Source organism: Musca autumnalis, unplaced genomic scaffold, assembly GCF_047663935.1.
Source record: "Musca autumnalis isolate F117 unplaced genomic scaffold, ASM4766393v1 scaffold_4, whole genome shotgun sequence".
NCBI classification, from domain to species: domain Eukaryota; kingdom Metazoa; phylum Arthropoda; class Insecta; order Diptera; family Muscidae; genus Musca; species Musca autumnalis.
This window is the reverse complement of record NW_027411977.1, coordinates 12,406,391-12,418,631: the sequence shown is the minus strand read 5'-3', so window position 1 is coordinate 12,418,631 and position 12,241 is coordinate 12,406,391.

Here is a 12,241-nt window from a genome sequence, read left to right as displayed (position 1 = left end):
GTGCTCGTAGGTGATCAAACAACGAAAATATCACAATAGTATCAACGGGGGCCACCGTGGTGCAATGGTTAGCACGTCCGCCTTGCACTCAGAAGGTCGGCGGTTCGAATCCCAGGCCAAGCAACACCAAATTTTCAACGGTGGCAATATTCCCCCTCAGTAATGCTGGCGACATTTCCTGAGTATTTAAGCCATGAAAAACTTCTCTACAAGTGGTGTTGTAAGACACGCCGTTCGGACTCGGCAATAAAACGTAGGTCCCATATCATTGAGCCAATATGAATCGGCGTGCACTCATTGATATGAGAGAAGTCTCCCTTGTCCCATCTGGGATGTTTGTGGAACAATTATTATTATTATTAGTATCAAATAAAACCCCAATTTTCATTTTTGCGATTTTAATTATATTGACGAATATCACAGCTTTAGTTGTAAACTTTCCAAAAGCAAAGCCTGACTATGAAAGTAGAAGATCCCGTCTTTACAATGATGCAAACTAGGTCGGCGTAGGTAACCAACTGACGGAGATATCGCAATAGTCGGTAATACATCCCATTTTTCTAATTTTTTGGAAATCACGCTACAGGTCGCAATTTTGATCGGATCGTCAAGAAAATTTGAGGGTTAATGGGGGTCTCACAGATGAAGAAGCCTATTGATTTTGGTGATGGTCGGATAATATTTAGGGGGTCGGAATGGGCAAACACTTATTTGGAGAAAAGTCAACATTTTATTTCAAAGCCAATATCTCTGTTTCTTTAAGAGGTATATCAAAAGCAAAACTAGGCAAGTAAACTACAAAATATCACCTTTACAACGATGTAAAGTAGGTTGTCGTAAGTGGTCAAATAGCAGAGATATAGTCGATAATGCATCCCATTTTCCGATTTTTTTGTAATCACGCTACAGGTTGCAATTTTGATCGGATCGTCACGAAATTTTGGGGGTTAATGGGGGTCCCAAAGAGAAAGAAGCCCATTGATTTTGATGTTGATCGGATAATATTCAGGGGTCGGAATGGGCAAACACTTATTTGGAGAAAGGTCAACGTTTATTTCAAAGCCAATATCTCTGTTTCTTTTAGAGGTATATCTAAAGCAAAACCTGGCAAGGAAAGTAGAAAATATCACCTTTACAACGATGTAAAGTAGGTTGTCGTAGGTGGTCAAATAGCAGAGATATGGCAATAGTCGATAATGCATCCCATTTTCCGATTGTTTTTTTTTTTTGTAATCAAGCTACAGGTCGCAATTTTGATCGGATCGTCAAAGCCAATATCTCTGTTTTTTTAATAGGTATATCAAAGCAAAACCTGGCAAGGAAAGTAGAAAATATCACGTTTACAACGATGTAAAGTAGGTTGTCGTAGCTGCTCAAACAACAGAGATATCGCAATAGTCGGTAATGCATCCCATTTTCTGATTTGCTTGTAGTCACGCTACAGGTCGCAATTTTGATCGGATTGTCACGAATTTTTTGGGAGTGGATGCGGGACCCACAGAGGAAGAAGCCTATTTAGTTTGGTGATGCTCGGATAATATTCAGGAGTCGGAATAAGCGAAAAGCTTATGTGGAGGAAAGTCAACGTTTTTTTCTTATGCGAATATTTCCGCTTCAGGTTGGAGTATTCCTCGTTTATATTGATGCAAAGTATGTTGGCGTAAGTGAGCAAACCGAGATATTGCAAAATTCAGTAATAAACCCAATTTTTCCATTTTTTGTGATCACGCTACAAGTTGGAATTTTGATCGGATGGTCTGTGGTCGGGCCCCACAGAGGAAGATTTTGGTGATAGTCTGATAATATTTAGGGGTCGGAATGGGGAAAAACTCATTTAGATACAAATTCAATGGAAGAAGAAAATTTTACCTTTACATTGGTGTAAAGCAGGTTGGCGAAGGTGGTCAAACAAGGGAGATACCACAATAGTCGGTAATGCATCCAATTCTTCCATGTGTTGCAATCAAGCTACAGGTCGTAATTTTGATTGGATGGTCACGAAATTTTGGTTGCTTATGGGGGTCCCAGAGAAAAAGAGGCATATTATTTTTGGTGGTAGAGGGATTATATTCCCTAAAAGAAATGTGTCCCAGTGAAAAGCTTATGCACAGGGGTAGTGGTGTAGGGTATCACATGGTCGGGCCCGTCCCGACTATAGCCTTTGCTCACTTGTTTTGAAAATAATTTTTGTTCGTTCGTATGTAGATGATATGGGGGACCTAAACCTGCGTTCCATATATAGTTACGAATTCATTATTTAACTAGTAAGAACGTCCAGGACGAACCTTTTATACCCTCCACCACAAGTTGTATTGAAGTAAAATGGAACAATTAGTTTCCTTTCGTTCATTAAAAAAATGTGGCTAAACTTCAGAATACCGAAATTCGGGAGGTATCGTTCTATGGAACCTACATCAAAACGTCGATCAATACCTACAAATTTCTAGCGGAAAGTTTTAGACTCAAAGAAGACTAAATACCAAATTTCCATTATTTCGGTAAAATAATGTGGCTAAAATCCTCAAAATACCGAAAATCAAGAGGTACACTTCTATTCTACGAAGAAATTGACCTATACTGATAATTCTCTTTTGGAATATCTTATAAGCCCATGGAAGACTAAATAAGAAATTTCAGCTTTTCGGCGTGATATTGACGTTACAACCTTGAGAAGTACGAATATCAGGAGGTACCGTTTTATGAAGGCTATATCGAAACGTGGACGTATACCGACGAATTTCAGTCGGAAAGGTTTTTACCTCCAACGTAGACTAAAAACAAATTTTAAAAATTTCAGCGGCCACAACCTTCGAAATATCGAAAATCGGTATGTACCGTTCTATGAGGGCTATATGAAGACTTGTACCGACAAATTTCGACAAAATACCGGAAAATTGGGAGGTACCATTGTACCATTGTACCATTGGGCTAGTGAGGGGGTGGAACAATACCGACAAATTTCAGGGGGAAAGTTTTATTCCTTTAAATATTGAGGTCACAACCTTCAAAATACCGAAAATCGGGAGGTACCGTTCAATGGGGCCTATATGAAGGTGTGGACCTATACCGACGAATTTTATATGGAAAGTTTTATATTCCAAATGAAGACTAACTACCACTTTTCAGCTATTTCGATGGATTGTTGTGGCCACAACCTTCAAAATATCGAAAATTGGGAGGTACTGTTGTATGGGAGCTATATTAAGGCGTGGATGCTTCCATAGGCTGAACTAAGAAAAGATCTCCAATTCTCTCTATTTGTTGCTTCGAACTCTGGAATATCATCCACTTGTTTGCGCCATCTATTCCTTGGCCTGCCAATTCTGCGTGCACCGCCATGCGGTTTATACAACCTTTTAGCGGGTTCATCATCGTTCATTCTTATGATATGGCCTAGACAACGCAATCTCTGCATCTCGATACGTTTAACAATATTGATGTCGTTGTATAGCAGATACAGCTCGTGGTTCATGCGACGTCGATATTCACCGTCAACGCAGATTGGTCCGTAGATCTTTCGAAGAATTTTTCTCTCAAACACACCAAGCACTGCCATGTCTGCTTGCGCAAGTACCCAGGATTCGGAGCCATACATCAGACGGGTAGTATCAGTGTTTTGTAGAGCGTTATTTTTGTTTGACGAGATGTGGCTTTGTTTTTAAACTGCTTACTTAAACCAAAGTAGCATCTGTTGGCCAATACAATTCTTCTTTTTATTTCACAACTGATGTCGTTTGTTGTGTTTATGGAGGTGCCGAGGTAGACGAAGTCTTTTACTACCTCAATATTATAGGAACCAACATCCACAGTCGGTCCGAGCTCAATGGATGCATTGCGCGTCGACACCATCAACTTGGTCTTGTCATCGTTTACCGCCAGACCCACTTTAGCAGATTCTCCTTCGACCTTTATGTCGAAGGCTGCTTTATAATCGACAAAAAGGTGGTAGGTGTCGATCTGCATATCTTGGGTCTTCTCCAGGATTTGCCGCAGGGTAAATATCTGGTCAATGGTGGACTTGCCAGGTCTAAAGCCGCATTGGTATGGTCCAATTATCTCGTTGACCATAGGCTTTAGTCGTTCGCACAATATCTGACACGATCTTGTAGGAAATAGGGAGTAGACTTATGCCCCTATAGTTAGAGCATACAGTCTTATCTCCCTTCTTGTGGACGAGGCACAGGATACTCAGGTTCCAATCGTCGGGTACTCGTTCTTCCTGCCAGATGGTGCTAACTAGCTGATGAATACACCTTATCAGCGTGTCGCCTCCGGTTTTGAACAGCTCGGCTAGTAAGCCATCGGCTCCTGCGGCCTTATTATTCTTCAGCCGATTTATTGCTGTCTTTACCTCATCTATTGGATTCCAACAGTTTTGAAAAATGTTCTTTCCATATTCTTTCCATATACACTATCTGTATCAGTTACCAAATTACCTTGCTGGTCTCTACAGGAGGATGTGCCTGTACCAAAGCCATCAGTTTGATGCTTGACTCTTTGGTAGAATTTTCGGACTTCATTCTGGCTTCTGTACATCTCGAGTTTTTCACACTCCCGCTTTTCCATCTCCCTCTTTTTCCTGCGGAAAAGACGTTTCTCCTCTTTTCTCCTCCTTTTCTCCCTGTATCTCTCTCGTGCGCTACGCGTTGCTACGGATTGTAAAGTAGCCCTATATGCCGCATTTTTCTCTTCGGTGGCAGCACGACACTCCTCATCATACCATGGATTCCTTGGTGGAGGTCTCTGGTATCCATGTATGAATTTTGCGGCTGTTTGCATGGAGTGGGCAATGCTTTGCCATTGCGCTGATATGTTATCGGGATGAGGATTGCTTTGATTAAGCAATTGGGCTAGTTGAGTGGAATATGCTGTCGCTATCTGTTGTGATTACAGCTTACCAATGTCTAACTTTCGTGTTGTGTCTGTTCGTACTTTGTTTGCTACGTTTAAGCGGGTGCGTAACTTTGCTGCAACAAGGTAGTGGTCCGAATCAATGTTTGCGCCTCGGAACGATCGTACATCCAACACGCTCGATGAATGTCTTCCATCTATCACAACATGATCAATTTGGTTTCTTGTTTTCTGATCTGGAGACAGCCAGGTGCCCTTATGAATATCGAGATGATTAAATCTGGTACTGCTAACTACCATGTTTTTTGCAGCTGCAAAGTCTATCAGCCTCATACCATTGTCAGATGTTTCACTGTGGAGACTGAATTTCCCGACTGTTGGGCCAAAGATATTCTCCTTTCCAATTTTGGCGTTAAAATCGCCTAGAATGATTTTCATGTCATGGGCAGGGCAGCGGTCATATGTTTCTTCTAAGCGCTCGTAAAATATATCTTTGGTCTGTTCGTCCTTTTCTTCAGTGGGAGCATGAGCGCAGATAAAGCTTATGTTGAAGATTTTAGCTTTTATTCGAATTGCAGCAAGTCTTTCATTCACTGGGGTGAAGCTGGATACCAGATGTTTTAGTCTCCGACTAACTACGAATCCACAACCAAACTCATGCTTTACGTCATGGCAGCTATAATACAGTGCGTCACCTTTAGGTGTTGTTGTGACGCCTTTCCCAATCCATCGTATTTCCTGTATGGCAGTAATATCGGTCTTGTACTTTTCAAGTACGTCTGCCAATGCGAAGACTGCACCTTCTCTATAAAGAGTGCGAACATTCCAGGTGCAGATTCGCAGATCATGGTCCTTAAAACGTTTGCGGGGTTCGTCAACTTTAGAAGGGTTTGTTTTTCTTTTCTTTCGTTTTTTCATAGTAGGCTGTTTTTTCTAGGGGAGGGTTACTAACCCGACGCCCATACCCAAGTTTTTAACGTTCTTATGGGTGAACGCGCGGCACATGTTAGCTCACTACCTTTAACGGGTGTTAAAGGCAGTTCCCCAGGTGACACCACGGGGAGGTCAGTGTCCACTTGGGATGAAAGAGGGACCAAGATAAATCCTGGGCTTTTCCATGTTAAAACCGGTCAGGACGGTTGCTTGGTATCTTCCATCCCCTACGCTATCATTACGTCCATAACAAAAAACACATTGTTACAATTTTTTGTAGACTTTTATATTTACTTCTTATTTTAATTGTGATTTATTAGAAAACAATATCTTCAGAATCTTTCGTCCGCTTCGAACAAAGAACCGCGAGCAACTAACATGTGTTTGACACACACAATTTTGTTGTACGAATATGAATTTGCTACTATTTGTGTTTAATTTCAAGCACATTCTGCTGCAATTACAGTTTTTGCAACACTTTAGTTATATTTGTTGAAACTACTGTTTTTGCAATAAATTGTGTTTGAAATTACGCACTTCCATAAATTTCTATAATTTGTTATTTAGTTATTATTCAATTTTAAGGGATGTCACATTAGTCGAGTTTATATCCCAGCAAAAATACTCATTACAAATTGGCCTACTTTCTCATTATTTTAACACGGGCATGTCATAGGGAGTAAGTACTTATTTTTTGGCACTTAAAAGTAAATAAATAAGTACTTAAATAAGTAGTTACGACTTGAAGTAACCCGGGAGTAACTACTTATTTATCTACTTTTTAGTGGCCAAAAATAAGTACTTACTCCCTATGACATGCCCGTGTTAAAATAATGAGAAAGTAGGCCAATTTGTAATGAGTATTTTTGCTGGGATAATACACAGTATTGATATGACAAAAAATCGAACGAAAATCCATGGAAGATGGCACGTATTATGAAATTTTAAAGCTAATGTTTGAACATGTTGGGTAATGCATTCGTAAGTAAAATTCGGTTATTTGGTGGTTTATACACGCGCAGCAGACAATCATTTGACGTTGGTTTTGTGGTGTTGTATAATATTGCATTATGTTCTCCGTAGTTGCTAATTGCACGGATTCGATGAAATTGAGCTAAAAATGTAATAAATTTTGCAGCATTATGAAAAACGTGGTTTGTACAACCTCACAACTGAAGGATTCTAGAATGTTGACCATCATTTTACTCGCAATTTTGTATGAAACCTGTCATTAAAATTTAATTATCTATAGGTTTTGTATAATTAAAGGTTAATTCCTTGCTTCTGCACATTTCGTTCCGAGTATTTACAAATTATTCAAATTATTTCAAGTATTTGCAAAATTAAAGTAAATATTTGTTTTTGAAAAAATTAAGATTGTACAGCATGATTCACATGAATCGTCTGCTGGAAGTTTGAGTTTTTATTATAACTAGTAATTAAATTCAATTATTAAAAATTTTCTGTAATTTAATGTATGTATGAATGTATATATGTAGATTTCATTTCAACAACACAGCCCAGCAAAAATACGGATCCGTTAGTCACTATGTAACCCATTACAAAGTAATGTAACAAGATACAACTATTTACTTCCATCCTTACTAAGTGAGGAGTACCCTGGCACAGACAAAGACAGAACTGTAAAGACGGGAAAAGATGCATAATGCAAAAATGTTTATGAAACAAAGTATATAAATATTTTATCAACAACAGGGGTATGTTAATGCTAAAAAACCCATTAAGGCGCAATTCGGCTTATACAAATTGTAAGAAAGTAAAAAGTCGTACTCAGGATTGTATTCCATTGCAGTTTCCAGTTCATTGAATATGAACTTGGCGGTTAAAAACTCCTGAAATGGTTAACTACTTAACAGAATGTTGTTATGATATCGTAACAACAGAGCTTAACTCCATCTATTGACAAATGTTAACAATTGAGTTTCCCAATCTTTATGTATTTACATCTTTGGCACAGACCGTGTGTGTCCGACTACAAATCAGATCAAGATAAAATCCTGCGGATGTAGGGTTTTAGCTAACCCATCTAGCTGTAATTTTACATTTGAGGTTCTCTGTGGTCCGGCCCGGCCGAACTTAACAGTTTGTTTTTACTTGTTTAGCTTATTGTTGCGGAATTAGGGTTTAACTTAATCCCATGTATCCGTTGTGTTATTCCCCGATACTATTAGTATCAAATAAAACAGGGTTCGTTTTGGATTAGGATTCGACAATGCTTTATTGACGTTATGCACTTCAGTTATTTACTCAAGACTTTATTTCTTTACTAGCACACAACTAACTCTAGTAACTAGTAAGCACACAGCTTTACTCTTTTTATACTTTTTTATTATTTAGATTACACTGGCGGTTATAGTTCGCGATATGATTTATAACTAACTCTCCAACCCGGTACACACTCGTATTTATACCCGCTTGCGTATGCACAGACTGTTTCAACACCCTTCATCTGGAAGGTTCTACAATGTTCAAACGATATCCAGATGTACATACACACATAATAGTATACAGCCCAGCAAAAATACCTTCCAAAATAATGGGTTTTTATAGTACTTTTTGGTATTCGTAACTACTTTCAAAACCCATTATTTTAACAAGGGCATGTCGCAATGAATAACTAGTTATTCTACAACCACTAGAATTACTAGTGGTTTTATGACCACTAGAAGTTGAAAAATAAGCTAAAAACATATGTTATCTTTTTAGAATATTTCAGGTGGAAATTGTTTTTAAGTTCAACACACTTCATATTTTTATCATATTTTATTCGGCTGTCTGCTGCATTTGATCTTGCGTACTTCTATGTTGTAGCCGAACACACTACACACTAGGTCACGCGTACGAACATTAAGGGTTGTTTAAACGCTTACATGTGCTAGCATGTACACCGCCAAATGTTCTTTGTTTTATTTAACAAAAAGTACACGACCGGCGGTGAGCACTGAACACACAAATAGAGTTTGGGAATTCCCGACCTTTCTTCATTCCCGGGAAATCGGGAATACAAATTTCTCATTCCCGGGAACCCGGCAATTCCCGGGACTATGAGAAATCGAGTTTGTGGGGCATAGACGTGACAGAGAGCAACCATAAAGGAAATAAATACTCCTTATATGTATAGTTGTATCATTAGTTATCTCTTTGGAACAATATGGAACAATATTAAAGAGGATGCGCCAAAATCTTCAAAGATTGCTGTGCGACTCTATTTTTTAGGTCAATGATATGGGGAGTTCTTTTTATGGTTCGAAATGCGTGTCGATCATAGAATAAATCCGTTGATAAAGGATTTTTACAAGGTTGACTTTTTTGTGTACAAAGCTTCACAATTGCACCACGGTGGCACCAAAGATATAGAGGCGTACTTATGGATACTTTACACGATATGTATTTTACATATGGGTTGTCAGTTTTTATATACAAAATGTATACGCAAAGTGACAACACATATGTAAAATAACATATCGTGTGAGGTACCCATTATGTGAACATACATACTATAGTTATTTCCGACTTCCATTCCTAATATACACGATTTGTCACTTACACAATATACAGTTTTTAATATTTCATACAATAATATTGGAGAACACAACAATTCGAATCGATCACAGAGTTTATATCTTAGCAAATTAATATATGTACTTCAAGAATTCCATTAATAAAAATATGGACTAGAACAACAAGGAAATGGCTCCAAAATGTTCAGAATTATGTGAGGTTATACAGACTTCGAATTCCAGAAAAAAAATAATTATTGAGAGGACCAAAATGTATGTACTATACACGAATTATCGCGATTTTTACTATGGACCCTAAGTTTTTACAAATGATCGGGAATTACGAAATATCGGGGCATGAATAATCGCTATTCCACTTTTTCAACACATTTCAACATTAAACAACTATAAGACAATTAAGATAAGACTTATATATGAAAAATACAAATACCCGTATTCCCGGGAATTTAAAAAAATTTCCCGGGAAATCCCGTCCGAAAAAAAATCGAGAATTCCCGGGAAATCCCGGGTCGGGAATTCCCTACCAAAAACTCTACACACAAACCTCTGATTTTGTAGCCGGACACACACGCTCTGTGCCACCGTACTCATAACTTAGTAAGGAGTAATATAAGTACTTATTTTTGTTTACATTACTTTGTAGTGGGATATATAATGACTAACGGATCCAAACCTTTGCTGGGAAATAGACGAATTAATGTAAACAACGTATCAATGCGCCAGTTGTAATAAACACAAGGGAGTACGAGGGGTTACAATGACGTCACAATGTGGAAGCATAATTGAGTAGTCAAAATTAATGAGAGAGATAGAGGGTGCAAATTAAGACTAAGCAATAATTTCATGATTGCAGTAATAGTTGTTGTTGCAAAACTGATACGAATAAACTAAATGCTTCACAAAAATTTACGTTACAATCCAAATTCTTAAATTAACTGAAATTCATCAAAATTTACTTAAGTCTACCAATTACACATTCTAGTGGTTACAGAATAACTAGTTATTCAGTGTGACATGCCCTTGTTAAAATAGTGGGTTAGTAGGGTATTTTGTAAGTAGTTACTGCAACCAAAAAGTACTATAAAAACCCATTATTTGGTAATGATTTTTATTTGCTGGGAGAGGTCAGCATACCCAGCAAAAATTCGGATCCGTTAGTCATTATGAAACCCCTTACAAAGTAATGTAAACAATAATAACTACTTATATTATTCCTTACTAAGTTATGAGTACGGTGGCACAGAGCGTTTGTGCCCGACTACAAATCAGAGGGTTGTTGCAGAATTCGACGCTTACCGCCGGCCGGGTACTGTTTGTTAAAAAAAAAAACAGTAAGCGTTTAAAAACCCTTAATGTTCGTGTGCGTGGCCTAGTGTGTAATGTCTTCGGCTACTAATCAGAAGTTCGCATGATCAAATCCAGCAGGGGGCGAAATAAAAAATAAATACAATAAAAAAATATTAAGTGTGTTGAAATTGAAAACAAATTCCACCTCAACTGTTCTAAAAATAGAAAATATTTTTTTTAGCTTATACTTTATTTTTCAACTTCCAGTGACCATAGAAAAACTAGTTATTCTAGTGATTATAGAATAACTAGTAATTCAGTATGACATGCCCTTGTTAAAATAATGGATTAGTAGGGGGATTTGTAAGTAGTTACGGCTGTCAAAAATCCCTTATAGGTTTTTTTTGCTGGGATATAAAGCGCCAAATGAAACCCTTAAGCGAAAATACAATCACCGTATGAGTAAAGTTTTGCGTCATTTCTGGTCAAGAAGAAGAAAAGACAAATGGCAACATAATTCAAATTTTTCTTTATTGTTTTGTCAGAAATAGAGATGGACAGTGGGTAAATACCCAAAGGGTAAATACTGGGTAAATTTGGTAAATACCGGGTAAATACACATTTGTGGGTATTTATTTAGGTATTTACTATATTGAATCACCAATACAACATAGTACACCCTCCTTCTGGGTTGAGGTTGTGAAATCGTTTCAAAATGGATAGTTTTACAATACTTTAAACAAGTGGGTAAATACTTGGGTAAATACCCGAGTATTTAGCCAAATGTTGGGTGAAAACTCTTTAACTGTCGAACCACTTGACGCAGCCTGACGAAATTTAGCTCAAATCCTACTTATATCAAGAGATATGGTATTGAAAATGGGGTCTCTGGGTCCATGTTTTCATATAGCTCCCATATAACCGTACCTCCCGATTTAAGGTATTTTTCACCTACTAGCCACATTTTACAATCATATTGGCTGAAATTTAGCAGAGTGAGTTCTCAACGTGTAGGAAATATGCTTGCAAAAATTTGTCAACATAGGTCCACGTTTTCTAATAGCCCCCATATAAGGGTACCCCGATTTCGAGTATTTACCCAAACTTTGGGTAAAAACACTTTAACTGCCGAACCACTTGACGTAGGCTGACGAAATTTGGCTCAAATCTTACTTATATCAAGAGAACATCTGGTATTGAGAATAGGGTGTCAGGGTCTATGTATTTATATAGCCCACTTATAACCGTACCTCCTGATTTAAGGTATTTTTCACCTGTTAGCCACATTTTATAACCAAACTGGCTATAATTTGGCACAGTGAGTCCTCATGGAGAATAATATATCCTTGAGCAAATTTGTCAACGTAGGTCCACGCTTTCTTATAGCCCCCATATAAGGGTACCCCGATTTCGAGTATTTACCCAAATATTGTGTAAAAAATCTTTATCTGCCGAACCACTTGACGTAAGCTGACAAAATTTGGCTCAAAACTTTCGTATATCAATAGTATTAAAAGTATTGAAAATGGAGTCCCTGGATCCATGTTTTGGTATACCCCCATATAGCCGTACCTCCCGATTTAAGGGTACCCCGATTTCGAGTATTTACCCAAACCCTGGGTAAAAAC